The 15,136-nt window shown below is 42.8% G+C and overlaps 3 non-coding genes across 3 annotated transcripts; 2 read left to right on the top strand and 1 right to left on the bottom strand.

The window, feature by feature from the left end:
* Positions 1 to 4,336: 4,336 nt before the first annotated feature.
* LOC115935037 (U2 spliceosomal RNA) lies at positions 4,337 to 4,524 on the bottom strand. Its single transcript, XR_004070762.1, has one exon. It is a non-coding gene; the product is annotated as a U2 spliceosomal RNA (small nuclear RNA).
* Positions 4,525 to 5,364: 840 nt separating this feature from the next.
* Positions 5,365 to 5,436, top strand: TRNAA-AGC (transfer RNA alanine (anticodon AGC)). Its single transcript has one exon. It is a non-coding gene; the product is annotated as a tRNA-Ala (tRNA).
* A 6,177-nt stretch (positions 5,437 to 11,613) lies between these two features.
* On the top strand, positions 11,614 to 11,685 carry TRNAA-UGC (transfer RNA alanine (anticodon UGC)). Its single transcript has one exon. It is a non-coding gene; the product is annotated as a tRNA-Ala (tRNA).
* The last annotated feature ends 3,451 nt before the right edge of the window (positions 11,686 to 15,136 follow it).

Raw genomic sequence — 15,136 nt, 5'->3', positions numbered from 1 at the left:
ATTTTTTGGAGGAAGGTAATACACACGTGCCATGTATTTTCTTTTTGTTTCATACTTTTTCTTTTTTAATTTCCTGGCATCTATTGGTTCTCTCCAGGCAAACAGTGGCATGTCAGCCGCAGCGGACACTGTACAGGAGAGCAAGGGGTGGGGAATTAGGGTGCTGCAAGCAGAATGCTAAATTCCAGGCCTAACCTCAGATCTATTGAATCAGAACTGCTGAACATGGGGCTCAGCCTCTTGTGTTTGAATAAGCCCTCAAGTGACTCTGATGCTAAAGTTTGAGAAGCACTCTTCTAGAAGTTTAAGAAGGAGGTCCCAGGATCAGGCGGCTGCTGAGGGGGAAGATTTGTTCCTGGGGTTCCTTGCCTATTCTCAATCAAAAACTTAAACCACGTAGGAAAGCCAGTGGGGTTTGTAGTTGCATTATGTCAGGGGTGGGGTTGGATTTACCATCTCTTTTTCGTTTGTTTTTGTTTTGTTTTGTTCTGTTTTTGTGAGAAGGAGCCTTGCTCTGTCACCCAGGCTGGAGTGCAGTGGTGCAATCTTGGCTCACTGCAACCTCCGCCTACTGAGTTCAAGCGATTCTCCTGCCTCAGTCTCCTGAGTAGCTGGGATCACAGGCGCCTCCCACCATGCCCAGCTAATTTTTGTTTTTTAGTAGAGACGGGGTTTTGACATATTGGTCAGGCTGGTCTCAAACTCCTGACCTCAAGTGATCTGCCCACCTCGGCCTCCCAAAGTGCTGGGATTACAGGCGTGGGCCACCATTCCCAGCCTCCTTCATCATTTTGATGTCAGCTGAGTCTACAGTGATGTCCTCTTTTTATTCCTGATGTTGGTAAACTGTGTCATCTCTCTGCTGAAAATTTCTATCTTGCTAGAGTTCTTCTTTTATTGATCCTTGAAAGGAACTAGCTTTTTGTTTGTTTTTCTATTTGTGTGTGTGTGTGTGCGTGTGTTCCATTTCATTGATTTCTACTTTTATTTTTTATTATTTCCTTTCTTCTATTTGCTTTGGGTTATTTTGCTCTTTTTCCTACCTGGTTTCTTCAAGTAAGAGCTTAGAGGACTGATTTGGGACTTTTTTCTTTTCTAATGTATGCACTTAGTGCTGTATATTTCTCTCTCAGCACTCCTTTAGGATATCTTGGAATTTTTAATATATTGTATTTTCATTTTTATTCATGCTAACTTATTTTTTGATATCTACTAAGGTTTTCTCTTTGTCCTATGAACTGTTTAGTAGTGTGTTGTTCATTTTCCAAGCGTTTGGACATTTTTCTGTCTTTTTGTGACTGATTTTTACTTTAATTTCATTTTGGTCAGGGATTATACCATATTAGTTAATTCTTTTAAATTTGTTGAGGTTTGTTTTATGACCCAGGATGTGTTTTACCTTTACCTATATTCCGTGTGGATTTGACTTGTGTGTTCTGCTCTTCCTGTGTGGACTGTTTTATAAATGTTAACTGAATTCTGGTGGCTGAAGATGTTTTGAGTTCTTCAACATTCTTTTTTTTTTTTGAAACAGAGTCTTGCTCTGTTGCCTAGGCTGGAGTGCAGTGGCGAGATCTCAGCTCACTGCAAGCTCAGCCTCCCGGGTTCACGCCATTCTCCTGCCTCAGCCTCCCGAGTAGCTGGGACTACAGGCACCCGCCACCACGCCCGGCTAATTTTTCTGTATTTTTTAGTAGAGATGGGGTTTCATCGTGTTAGCCAGGATGGTCTTGATCTCCTGACCTCATGATTCGCCCGCCTCGGCCTCCCAAAGTGCTGGGATTACAGGTGTGAGCCACCACGCCCGGCCTAGTTCTTCAACATTCTTGCTGATTTTCTGTTTAGTTGTTCTATCAATCATTATGAGAGAAGTTTTGAAGTCTGCAAAGTAATTGTGGATTTGTCTATTTTTTTTTAAAGTTCTGTTTTTTTCTCTTTACATATGTTGCAGCTCTGCTGTTTGGTGGATACATATTTAGGATTGTTATGCCTTCTATTTCTTTCCCTGCCTCCCTCTCTTCTTTCTTTTTCTTCTTTATTTAACCAAGAAAGAACAAATTTACTATTACTTTCCCTACCAAAGCAGTCTCTCATCACCTCCTGACTCTGAGAATTAAATTCTGTTTCCTTCAGATGTCCTTAGTTGATTGACTCCCAAACAGGGAGTGTGAGCAGGAAAATAGAATAAAACACCTGTTAGATTTGAATACAAATTGAGAAATGTGTATCTTTGTTTCTGCCTGGAAACATTTAAAATGGAATAGGAACCACATGAGAAGCAAATATTGTCCACATCTTGGGATCATTTCAGACCATCTTGCCTCTTCAACCAAACTATCAGCAACAATGGAATATATATATATATATATATATATATATATATATATATATATATGGAGAGAGAGACAGAGAGAGATCTCAAAGATTATTTCTCTAAACTATTTGATAATGATTTTCAGACATTATATCTTTTTAATCCCTGAATTCATCAATGTGTATTTCTTAAAACAAGATCAATTCCTTAACACAGCACAATTATCAAATTCAGTAAACTTAACATTGATAAAATAGCACTATCTAATATACAATCTATAAAAATTTAACTAATTGTACCAATACAATCTTTTATAGAAATTTCTCTCCCAAGCTAGGATCCATTTCACAGACACATATGAATCTAATTGTCTTGACTCTTTAGTCTCCTTTAATTTAGAACAGTTGCTCAATTGTATCTTTCACAACTTTGATAATGTTTTTGAAGAGTATATGCCACTGGTTTGTGGAATATTTCTTAATTTGTCCTACTCATGGTAAGATTAAGTTTATGGAAATTGGAAGAAATGTCACAAAAAATCATATTATCCTCTATCACACCAAGAAGCATGTGATGCCAATTTTCCCCATTATTAGTGAAGTTAGCTTTCATCATTTGGTTAAGTTTGTAACTACTAGTTCTTCCCTGCAAAAGTATCATCTTCCTCATTGTAATCAATAAGTAAGCTCTAGAGAAATACTCTGAGACTATATAAATATCCTGATCCTCATCAAAATTTTACCTATGCTTTTAGCATTGACTTATAATTTTGCCTGCACCTATCAGCATTCTGATGGTGTCCAGATTTTCTAATTTTCTAATGGGGATTTGCAAATTTTATCCTTCCTTCCACATTTATTAGCTGGCATACCACTGTAAAGAAAATCTTCCCATCTTCCATATTTATTTATTTATTTGAGACAGAGTCTCGCTTTGTTGCCCAGGCTGGAGTGCAGTGGCATGATATCAGCTCACTGCAAGCTCCGTCTGCCGGGTTCACGCCATTCTCCTGCCTCAGCCTCCCGAATAGCTGGGACTACAGGCGCCCGCCACCACGCTCAGCCAATTTTTTTTGTATTTTCAGTAGAGACGGGGTTTCACTGTGTTAGCCAGGATGGTCTCGAACTCCTGACCTCGTGATCCAGCCGCCTCTGCCTCCCAAAGTGCTGGGATTACAGGCGTGAGCCACTGCGCCTGGCCAAAGATATTTATTTGTTTAAGTTACCAAGATTGATAATCATTTATTGTCATAATTAATGCTCAAAGTGTGTCAGATTTGGTCAAGGAGATTCCCTTCACGCCCACTTCTGTATGCTTTTAAGTCATCCCCGTCATTCTGGCGCAGCAAGATATCTTAGGTTCACCTTGCAGTTTCCCTGGCACAGTCCTGGAGTCAGTGTAGTTGACACTAGTAGCTACTTTCTATTAGTATCTCTGGTGCCTTTTAGTAGGGAATGGTATTTGTAAATCAAAATATTGTTATCTTTGCTTATTGTTTCTGAGGTATTTCTTCCAGGCCCAGTTAGCAGACAGATCTGCAGGGAAATTTTACTTTTTTTTTTTTTTTGAGACAAAGTCTAAGTCACCCAGGCCAGAGTGCGGTGGCAGGATCTTGGCTCACTGCAACGTCTGCCTCCTGAGTTCAAGCGATTCTCCTGCCTCAGACTTCCGAGTAGCTGGGACTACAGGCACGCACAACCACATCCGGCTAATTTTTGAATTTTTAGCAGAGACGGGGGTTTCACCATGTTGGCCGGGCTGTTCTCGAACTCCTGACCTCAAGTGAGCTGCCCTTCTCGGCCTCCCAAAGTGTTGGGATTACAAACGTGAGCCACTGCGCCCAGCCTATAAAATTACATATGCATAATTTCATACTGATGCCTCCAATTCCCATCAACACCAACAGGACTATTCTTTACCTTCTTTCTCTTACAGTGACAGCCTGGTTCCAACACACCCGCTCACACACACTCATTTTCCCAATCCTAAAATTCACACAAAATCTCAGAATTCTTACAGCCCTAGCTCTACAAAAATAACCCTGATACAGAGTTCAAGATTTGTTTGCAATTCTTTTTAATCTTAAAATTAGAACAACAAACTGTATAAACCATTTTCATAGATCAGTTCTTTCCTTTTCAAGTAGGAGTATGTTATTGTTTCACAATGCAATTTTACACTTGATCTTAGCCAAAAGGCCGAGAAGCGATAGACAACGCCATTTGAATTTGACTCTATTCGTATTGAATTTTAACGTGTTTTCACACGCTCTTGAGTCAGTTTTATTTTTTGACTATGTGAAACACCAACATGCTTCCAAGAGTCAAAAGAATACAGAAAGTTATAATCACAAAATTTGCAAGAGAATGTTGTATACTGGGACACACTCAAATGATAGAATGCAAGTATGCTCCAGGAAGTCTAACGTGATGGAGAGTCCACCTTGGGGTGAGTTGATCTTGGGCTGACCACAAATCAGGAACAGTGCCTTTATTTTTACCACTAAGCTACTTTCCTTTCTTTTCTCTTTCTTTCTTTCTTTCTTTCTTTCTTTCTTTCTTTCTTTCTTTCTTTCTCTCTCTCCTCTCTTTCTTTCTTCTTTCTTTCTTTCTTTTTTTTGAGATGGAGTCTCGCTCTGTCGCTCAAGCTGGAGTGCAGTGGCCCGATCTCAGCTCACTGCAACCTCCGCCTCCCGGGTTCAAGCAATTCTCTACTTCAGAGTAGCTGGGATTACAGGAGCCTGTCATCACGCCAGGCTAATTTTTGTATTTTTAGTAGAGACAGGGTTTCACCATCTTGCCCAGGCTGGTCTTGAACTCCTGACCTCGCGATCCACCTGCCTCAGCCTCCCAAAGTGCTGGGATTACAGGCGTAAGCCACCGCACCCGGCTAAGCTAGCCTTCTTTTGGTATAGCCGTGCCTAAAAGAGGAAGCGCTTCATGTAGGGAATTAACAATGGAATTGGAAACATATAGTGATTATCCTGACACAGAGGGCAGGCTCACATATTGGCCATCGCCAAAGCGTTTTCTGAGGGGCCTGAATCTGGAGGGGGTATAGCTCAGTGGTAGAGCGCGTGCTTAGCATGCACGAGGCCCTGGGTTCGATCCCTAGTACCTCCAGTCCTCGTTTTCTTCCCCGGGACACCAGTAAGAAGCGGTCCATGATATTCCCCAACTTTAAATTTTTCTGTCTGTCAAGGTGAATCATGTTGGCCTCTGCATTTCTCTCTCATACGGAGGGTGATTCGTGTTCATTCACTTGAGGTTATTTGCTGCCTAGGATTATCCGCCTATTCTTTCTAAGCAGTCCCATCAATCATTAACATGGACCACGCACGGGGGAAGCAAGTAGTATTCCTGGCCATCCAGCCGATTTCTAGCTGTAAATGAAATCATCAGAAACCATAGAACTGTGTGGCCCAAGTCTGATTTCAGGTCAGAAGCTAAAAGGCTCAAGTCTTTTTCTGTTTCTTTTTCTAACTCCTCCTAACCAGGTTGCAGAAGCCCTACAAGCTTTCACTAAAAGATTACACTGCCAGGGGTTGATGATTTGATGTGTGGTGGTAACTTTTTCCATTGGAGACCCACAAACTCTGAAACTTAAACTACTTAACTACAAACACACAACAAATGACGAAAAGACAGCATTCACCTCAGCTGAAATTTGGTGGAAGTAAAAAGCACTTCTCTGGGTCCTCTGAGGAAGCTTCTGGTCTGAGATGCAAACACTCTGGACTCCAGGGACCAAGATCAGTATAGGAGAAAGCTCATTTTGTTGTTTTACATAAATAAAAGTAATGAACGTTTATTTTTCCAATCCCAAAGGATCCTTTTGTACCTCACAGTACTTACTCTCCAGGATTGACCTCCTTCTAAGCTAGAGAACAACCCATACCTCCAGATTAGAGCTCTTTGTGGTATCACCGTGCCAAGCAGAAATCCACAGGGAAATACTCTCCAAGCATCTTAATACTATCTTGTTAAAAGAAAATCTGCTTTTATTTTCAGCTCTATTTCATGCCAACAAAGGAAACAAAAAATAAGTTACTAAACACCCAGAAGGCAGAAAAGCGACCTCTCTCCATCTGCAGAAGCCAAGCAAACTTGTGGGCTTCCCTATGCATCCTTTCTTTTACTCACTTTCTAAACGCTGTAACGGCCACTATCTATCAGGTGGTCACAAGCCATCGCTAAAGTCAATCTGAGGTCAACCCACTCGACTTGTGAGGGATTCAGCTATACTGCCTCTGCGCCTGTAATAGGACTAAGGAGGCGGTGGCTGCACAAGTAGTTAACACCGATTGTACCGTGACTCCGTCTTTCCCCAGCCGCTCTCCAGCTCTTTAGAGTCCTTTTGAGTCAAGCTGGACGTGAGACATACAGGAGATCTTTGCAAACGCCAGGAGGAGTTTCTTCAGAGTGAAGTTAACTTTCAATCGGCTTCATTCTAAGAGAAATATGTGGAGCAAACAAACGGAAACTTTCTTTCTCATCTTTTGCATTTCAAGCAAAAACTAATAAAATTAGATGTTTCCACCGTCATGCTCAGTTTCGAAGCTGCCAGCAGATCCCGCTTCTAACTTTAACACAGGCACGCAGGAAATCGGGAAATCCCTGCAGCTCCCTCAGAAGCTACAGTATCAGCCGTTCCTGAAGCGCAAACCAAAACCCAACATCACTCTCTCCTTCAAAGAGCTCAGCCGGTCTGCTGAGCGACGGAAATAGCGGAGAGGCGCTCTTAAAGCCGAAACGAACCAGGTCCCCTTCCTGGTCGAGTCTTCCTCCCTAGGGACAAAAAAAGTACCTCTCTTCCCTCATATCCAGAGGAAGCGACGGGGGGATGTGGCGCTTAGACTCACTCTACCATCCCGTCCATCCAAGTCCTAATAATCATGAGGATGCGACAGAGCGAGACTCCGTCTGAACAAAACAAAACAACCCTAAGGAAGAGAGAGAATGTACTGGAGGATAGGAAGTACTTAGGAAATCCTTTTTTTTCTTGTATTTAAATTTAAGCCTTCATTTATATAAAATAAAACACATGAAACCTATTCAGCTTACGGCTTATTATATATAACCAAAATTCAGGCCAAGATACTGAATTTTTCAGCAACCAACAGCTGCCTTTTGCCTCTTTTCAATTATCCTAACTCTCTGACCTCCACCTCCATAGATTATTTTTCTTATGTTTTAAATAATATAAATGAGATCATATAATATCATCGTAGTCTATTTTGGGCTGCTACAAAATCACTCAAGACTGGTAATTTGTAACGACCAGAACTCTTCCCTTCCCTTCTTCCCTTCCCTTCCCTTCCCTTCCCTTCCCTTCCCTTCCCTTCCCTTCCCTTCCCTTCCCTTCTTCTCTTCCCTTCCCTTCCCTTCCCTTCCTGACAGAGTTTCACTCTTGTTGCCCAGGTTGGAGTGCAGTGGCTCAGTCTTGGCTCACTGCAACCTCTGCCTCCCGGATTCAAGCAATTTTCCTGTCTCAGCTTCCTGGGTAGCTGGGATTACAGGCGAATGCCACCACGCCCAGCTAATTTTTCTGTATTTTTAGTAGAGATGAGGTTTCACCATGTTTGCTAGGCTGGTCTTGAACTCCGGACCTCAGGTGATCCATCCACCTTGGCCTCCCAAAACCCTGGGATTACAGGAGACAGCCACTGCGCCAGGCCCAGAAACTTATTTTCTCACAGTTCTGCAGGCTGGGAAGTTCAAGATCAAGGCACTGGCTCTCATGTCTGGTGATGGCCTTTTTGTTGTGTCCTCACACGGCATAAAACTGAGGGCAATAGAGAGATGAACTTCCTTTGTCAACTCTTATTATAAGGGTACCTAATATTATTCATGAGGAAGGAACCCTCATGGCTTAATCTTCTTAAAGGCCCTATCTCTTGATAATTATCACATGGTGACACCTAAGCTTTGGAGGGGACACTTTCAAACCATAGCAGATCTGTACTCATTTGAGTATGGATTCTTTCACTCAATTTTTGTTAAAAAAATAAAATTAGATTCATTTTCTTTTCTTTTTTCTTTCCGTTTTTTTTTCGAGGTGGAGACTTGCTCTGTCGCCCAGGCTGGAATGCAGTGGCGCGATGTTGGCTTACTGCAAGCTCTGCCTCCCGGGTTCACGCCATTCTCCTGCCTCAGCCTCCCGAGCAGCTGGGACTAGAGGTGCCGTCCACCACTCCCAGCTAATTTTTTGTATTTTTAGTAGAGACAGGGTTTCACTGTTTTAGCCAGGATGGTCTCGATCTCCTGACTTCGTGATCTGCCCGCCTAGGCTTTCCAAAGTGCTGGGATTACAGGCGTGAGCCTCCGCGCCCAGCCTTCATTTTCTATATATTGTTGCTAGTAACAGTAGTTATTTTCTATTGCTCTCGAGTATTCTATTGTCTGAATACTGTACATCATGATTTATTAATTCATTTTACTGTCCAAGTACATTTGCAGCACCCCTCGTTTTTGGTTGAAATGTCTAATGCTGCTGTAAACGTTCTGATACATGTCCTTCAAGGGAAATGTTCATGCACTTCTCTTGGGTATAAATGTAACCGTCTAGTTTTGGGGTCACAGCATATATATATATATATATATATATATATATATATATATATATTTAGTTGATATTTTCAGATAGTTTCCCAGTGTAGATATAGCAGTTTACAGTCTCATCAGCCATGTATGCACGTTCCAATTGCTTCACATACTCAGCAACACTTGATATTATCCACTTTTTAGGTTAAATGATTCCGATGAAGAGCAACATTATTTTGTGTGTGGTTTTTTGTTTTTTTTTTTGACAGTGTCTTGCTGTGCTGCCCAGGCTGGAGTGCAGCGGCACAATCTTGGCTCACTGTAGCCTTTGCCTCCCAGGATCAAGAGATTCTCATGCCTCAGCCTCCTGAGTAGTTGGGACTACAGGGGCATGTGGCCGTCTAAATTTTTGTATTTGTAGTAGAGACCGGGTTTCGCCATGTTGGCCAGCTGGTCTTGAACTCCTAACCTCAGGTGATCCACCCGCCTCGACCTCCCAAACTGCTGGGAGTATAGGCGTGAGCCACTGTGTCCAGCATTGTTGTGTTTTTAATTTGCATTTCCTTTATAGCAAAAGATGTCGAGCATATTTTATTTTACTCAATAGCGATTTTTTGTGAAGTGCATATTAATTTGCTCTTTCTTATTGAAGTTTTAGTCTTTTTCTTAGTGCTTTGTAGAAGTTCTTAACATATTCCAGATAAAGATCCTTAGTAAAATATAAGCATTGGAATATCTTCTCCTAGACTGTGGCTCATCATGTTTTCTTAAGGAGGACGGGGCTTGAAAAACTTTGTAAGGAGATGAAAGAGAAGAAATGGAGACAGACAGGTTGAAGACCCCAGAGGAAGTTCCATCTGGATATCTTACCTGTTGGCTGTGGGAGAAAATTACCCCAGGCAGTTTGCTGGAGAGGAAACCTCAGAATAAACTGATGGGATGAAATGTTCCAAAAGCAGAAACTGTGTTCTGGTCTGTGATTCTCTTACATTTCTCCTAGCAGCTTCAGGGGATATAGTTTAGAGGTAAGAAATAGTGAGATATGAGATAGTGGATTTTCTATCCGGTCAACTTACCATATTTTTGAAGACCTCTCAGAAATATGACTAACGCGTCAAAAAAGATCTTCACGATGTTTCTGTAGCGAGAGAGGTGAGGCTCAGTGGTAGTGTGTCCTTGCCTTGCACAGAGTTCAAAAGCATACATGTTCATCTGTTTTTCACAATTCTCGCCACTCTGTACTTTTCTCCTTTTAAAAACACGCCTTGCGTGGTCACACTAAAATAAACATATTATACTTTCCATTTCCACTCCCTGGGTCTCTGTACCACCCAAGGTGGATGTGTCAGCACAAGACGAGTGAAAGGAAGGGAATAGCGAAAATGAACCGTCTCGCTCAGGATTTCTTTAGTCAGAAGCTATAAACCTGCCACCACATTAACGTGCCCAATAATCCTCTGTTCCTTTTTGCCATATCGTTGAAGAGCAAGACAGAAAAACAAGAGCCCAGAGAAAAGGAAAAGCCTAGAAAATTTTCTTTTGAATTCCCTTGGTATTCTGAGCAGTGACCATGTAGGGGAGCATGTTCTTGCTTTGCTCTATTCTTCACCTTTGCCTTTTCTTTCCCTGGCTTTTGCTGACCCATTCATTGTCCTTAAAATTGGGTCCTGTTTTCAGACATAAATTGGGGAAGAATCTATATTTTGGGGGTGAAGGGGTGAGTGAATGACAGGTGATATTGAAGACAACAGAATTGGAAGATATACTGACCCTACAAATGAGTTTTTATATTTTGAAGAAACACCTAAAACAACAAGTTCGGGAAGCCGAAATAGCTCAGCTGGGAGAGCGTTAGACTGAAGATCTAAAGGTCCCTGGTTTCGGCAGGCTTTTTTTTTTTTTCTTTCTTTCAGTTTTGCCTAATAGAACCCTTATTTTGTTTATTTATTTATTTTTTTGACGGAGTTTCACTCTTGTTGCCCAGGCTGAGTGCAATGGAGCGAACTCGGCTCACCGCAACCTCCGCCTCCTGAGTTCAAGCGATTCTCCTGCCTCAGCCTCCCGAGTAGCTGGGATTACAGGCATGCGCCACCACGCCTGGCTAATTTTGTATTTTTAGAAGAGACGGAGTTTCTCCATGTTGGTCAGGCTGGTCTGGAACTCCCGACCTCAGGTGATCGGCCCGCCTCGGCCTCCCAAAGTGCTGGGATTACAGGCGTAAGATACAGCGCCCGGCTAATACAACCCTTATACAACACTTGCATGCCAATCCCAGAAAGGTGTATAGAACTCCATTTTTTTGCTGTTGAAAATCCGATAAAGGTAATACACACACACACACACACACGCATATATATATATGCATCACTCTCTCCTTTAGTTGCATATTCCAGTGAAGTCTTCCATGAAGCGCTGACATTAAATAAATTCTTTAAAGTCTGAAACCTAGGAAGTGATTTTTTTTTTTTTTTTTGAGATTGAGTTTCGCTCCTATGCCCAGGCTGGAGTGCAGTAGCGCGATGTCGGCTCAGTGCAATCTCCGCCTCCCGGGTTCAAGGATTCTCCTGGCTCAGCCTCCCCAGTAGCTGGGATTACAGGCGCCTTCCATTTCAAGTCGTATACTGTATTCTAAATAATTTGTATCCCCCATTAGTACCTAGTATCTTCTACTCACAGCAGCTGCAGACGCTCCACAATACTCAGAAAAAGAAAGTTACCTCCTGGAAATTATTACAAGAAGGATTTTTTTTTCAGAAAGGGGGTGTAGCTCAGTGGTAGAGCGCATGCTTTGCATGTATGAGGCCCCGGGTTCGATCCCCGGCACCTCCAAACGGTGTCTTTTTTGTTTGTTTGTTTGTTTGTTTTTTTTGCTCTGATAGTGCTCAAACCTAATTCTCAAGCAACATAGACTTACTTCTGCCTCCGCACCTTTTTCTGTCCTATTTCTGAACATATAGAGAGTAAAGACGTAACCCAATGGGTTGCCTGCATTTATAACCCATTTCTATGCCGTGAGCTTCGACATCACTGAAGGCTATTGCGACGGCAGAAGGAAGGTGAGAAAGAAATGAGGAAGAAAGAAGAATGGGATCCCAACAGGGTCTCTTGAACCCAAACAAAATTGTGCACATCCACGGGCGGTTCACATTTGCTCTCATTTTGTGCTATGATTAAAGAGAAGGAAAGACAAAGAAGAAGGGAGAAAAGCGCCCCGCGGCCATTCTTTTTTTTTTTTTTTTTTTTTTTTTTGGAGACAGAGTCTCGCTCTGTAGCCCAGGCTGGAGTGCAGTGGCTTAATCTTGGCTCATTGCAACCGCTGCCTCCCAGGTTCAAGCGATTCTTCTGTCTCGGCAGCTGGATTTACAGGTGCGTGTCATCAGGCCCAGGTAATTTTTGTATTTTTAGTAGAGACGGGTTTCACCATGTTGGCCACACTGGTCTCGAACCCCAGACCTCAGGTGATCCACCCGCCACAGTTTCCCAAAGTGCTGGGATTACAGGCGTGAGCCACCGCTCCCAGCATCATCTTTTTTGTTTGTTTGTTTTTTGTTTTTTTTACGTTAGTTTTGTGTTCTGGGCCAAAGAACAGAGCGAAAGCATCTGTCCACTGATTTCTCCTCCAGTCTCTCCCTGTCAACCTGCGCAGAAAGCACAGCCACAAGTGTAATCCAATACTGAGACAAGGACTGCTGTGGCTCTCCAGACGCTTGAGATGGGAGTGGAAGGACGCTGGATGACCGAACAAAGACTGTCAGGGAATAAGAGACCTTCAACATGCGAGGAGCAGAAACCAATACGGATCAACATTCCCTACTGATACAATTGATTAATTTTCCTGTATTTCCTCAGCCATTCCATTTTCCTTCTTAAAATAAAACATTGCCTGGAAACCTCTGTTAACAGCCAACGGAGGACTCATATGAAAAAGTAGGAAAAGTTTTTCTGTCACAATGGAAAATAGAAGCAAAGTAAAAGATGAGTGGATCGCAGGTGTGTTGAGCACTTCCTCAGGTAAAAACGAAAGAAAACAAATTTTTTTTGTTCTTTCTCTGTCAATCCCATCACAATTGCATTGCATGACCAGGGAACTCCCAGGAAATCCTATTCACTGATGATACCTTTTAGGGGTTTCCAATGTTGTATGTTTCAAAATTGCTGTCCTCTGTACATGTTTGCTGTTGAATCAAAGCATCTTTGAGAGGCAACAGAGTATGATGTTTGTCACCATCCACCAGTCTAACACTCTATCAGGCTGGGATGTCCTTATTTCTTGATTCTTTTATCCGGTGAAAATATCCGTAACCAGTATCCAGGAGGGATACTGTCTCGTGAAACCTGCTTAGCTGAGGATTGGCTGTGTGCCCCCAGGCCAATCATATGTTTGTTTTAAGGTGCATTTTTTGGAGACAGGTAACGAAGAGATGCCATATATTTTCTTTTCATTTCTTAATTTTTTTCCCCCTACTATCTACTGGTTCTCTCCAGGCACTTTAAGGAAATAGTGTCATGTTTGCCACAAAGGATGCTGCACAGGAGAGCAAGGGGTGAGGGATTAGGGTGCTGCTAATGGAATGTCAAATTCCAGGCCCAACCTCAGATCTACAGAATCAGAATTGATGAGAGTGGGGCCCAGCCGCCTGTGTTGAATAAGCCCTCAAGTGACTCTGATGCTAAAGTTTGAGAAGCACTGCTCTAGAAGTTTCAGAAGGAGGTCCCAGGGCCAGATGCTTGCTAAGGAGAAAGAGTTGCTCCCGGGGTTCCCTGCCTATTTTCAATAAAAAACTCAAACCACGTAGGAAAGCCAGTGACGTATTTGCATTACATCAGGATGAGAGTGGATTTATTACCTCTTTGAGACGTTCAATATTTTAGATGACTAGAGATCACACACAAGAGCCTCTGATTTTCCTGTAGAAGAACTCACAAGGGTTCTTTAGAGCCAGGAGACTCTTTCCAGCCAAAATACCTGGAGCCATCTCAAGCTATTTTGGCCTTTCAATTTGAAACCTAAGGCCTTTCCTTAGAGCTTGGAAGTTTCTAAGCTCTGAGGAAGACACTGTAGTCATTCTTGCTCCACCCTCAGGGTTGGAATTCACCCTGCTCTCTCTCAAGCCCCCACCAATTCTGCCAATGTTCTGGTCTAAGATCAAGTTGTTAAAAACCCAGTGTATGTGGCTGGGGGCGGTGGCTCATGCTTGTTATCCCAGCACTTTGGGAGGCCAAGTCGGGTGAATCACGAGGTCAAGAGATCGAGACCATCCTGGCCAATATGGTGAAACCCGTCTCTACCAAAAATACAAAAATTAGCTGGGCATGGTGGCCGGGGAGGCTGAGGCAGGAGAATAAAAAATTAGCTGGGCATGGTGGCCATGCCTGTAGTCCCAGCTACGGGGAGGCTGAGGCAGGAGAATCCCTTGAACCTGGGAAGCAGAGATTGCAGTGAGCCGAGATGGCACCACTGCACTCAAGCTTGGTGACACAGCGAGACTCCATCAAAAACAAAAAACAAAAACAAACAAAAAAAGCAACCTAATGCATAAAATGTAATCAAAATATCTTCGCAGCATTAAGTAGAGAGTTCCTTGTTGTTAGGAGACTCTTCCTCCTTGGAAGATGTTCTCTGTCTGTCTACCTTCTGCGTTTTCACATTTGTCTCTTCCTCTCCACACCTAAGCCAGTGCTTTATTTCCACTTATCTCGTGTAGGGATATACTTTTGTGTGGTGACCTTGGTTTTGCCCACTCTTCTTGCTTCCAAGAGTTGGATGTAGGCAATGTAGGAGCCCACTGCCAAAGTGTGGGTGATATTCTCCAGAAACAAACCTAAATTTCAGAGGCTTGCTGATATGGAAGAAAGCCTAGGATATTCGACTCATAGAGCTTCGCACTGCTAGGCAGGTTGAAATCTGGACACCCTGAATTCCTTAGGAACAAGGTATAAGTACTTCTGAAAACCAATTTAAGTTTAAAATATACTGAGACTCCCTGATCTTTCTTGTATTTCGTGACATATTCCAAGCTCAAGAAGCTAAACACACACACACACACACACACACACACACTCAAATACCAAAACAGAACACACTCTCCTACCTATAACAAAGGGGCTTAAGCAGGAGGGTCTAGAGAGACCTGGTTCAACACTCTCCCCCTCACGAACAGTAGGGATTGGAAATAGGCGGCTTCTCTGTCCTTTCCTCGGAAGCCACAAATACCACCCGCCTGTACCAAAACTCAAGGGTACCCCTGCTCCCCAGTACCCCAGCCAGTAAAGGAGCTGC

Source organism: Gorilla gorilla, chromosome 5 (genome assembly GCF_029281585.2).
Source record: "Gorilla gorilla gorilla isolate KB3781 chromosome 5, NHGRI_mGorGor1-v2.1_pri, whole genome shotgun sequence".
Lineage (NCBI taxonomy): Eukaryota > Metazoa > Chordata > Mammalia > Primates > Hominidae > Gorilla > Gorilla gorilla.
Note: the sequence above shows the minus strand (reverse complement) of the source record. Positions and strands in the feature narration are given on the sequence as shown.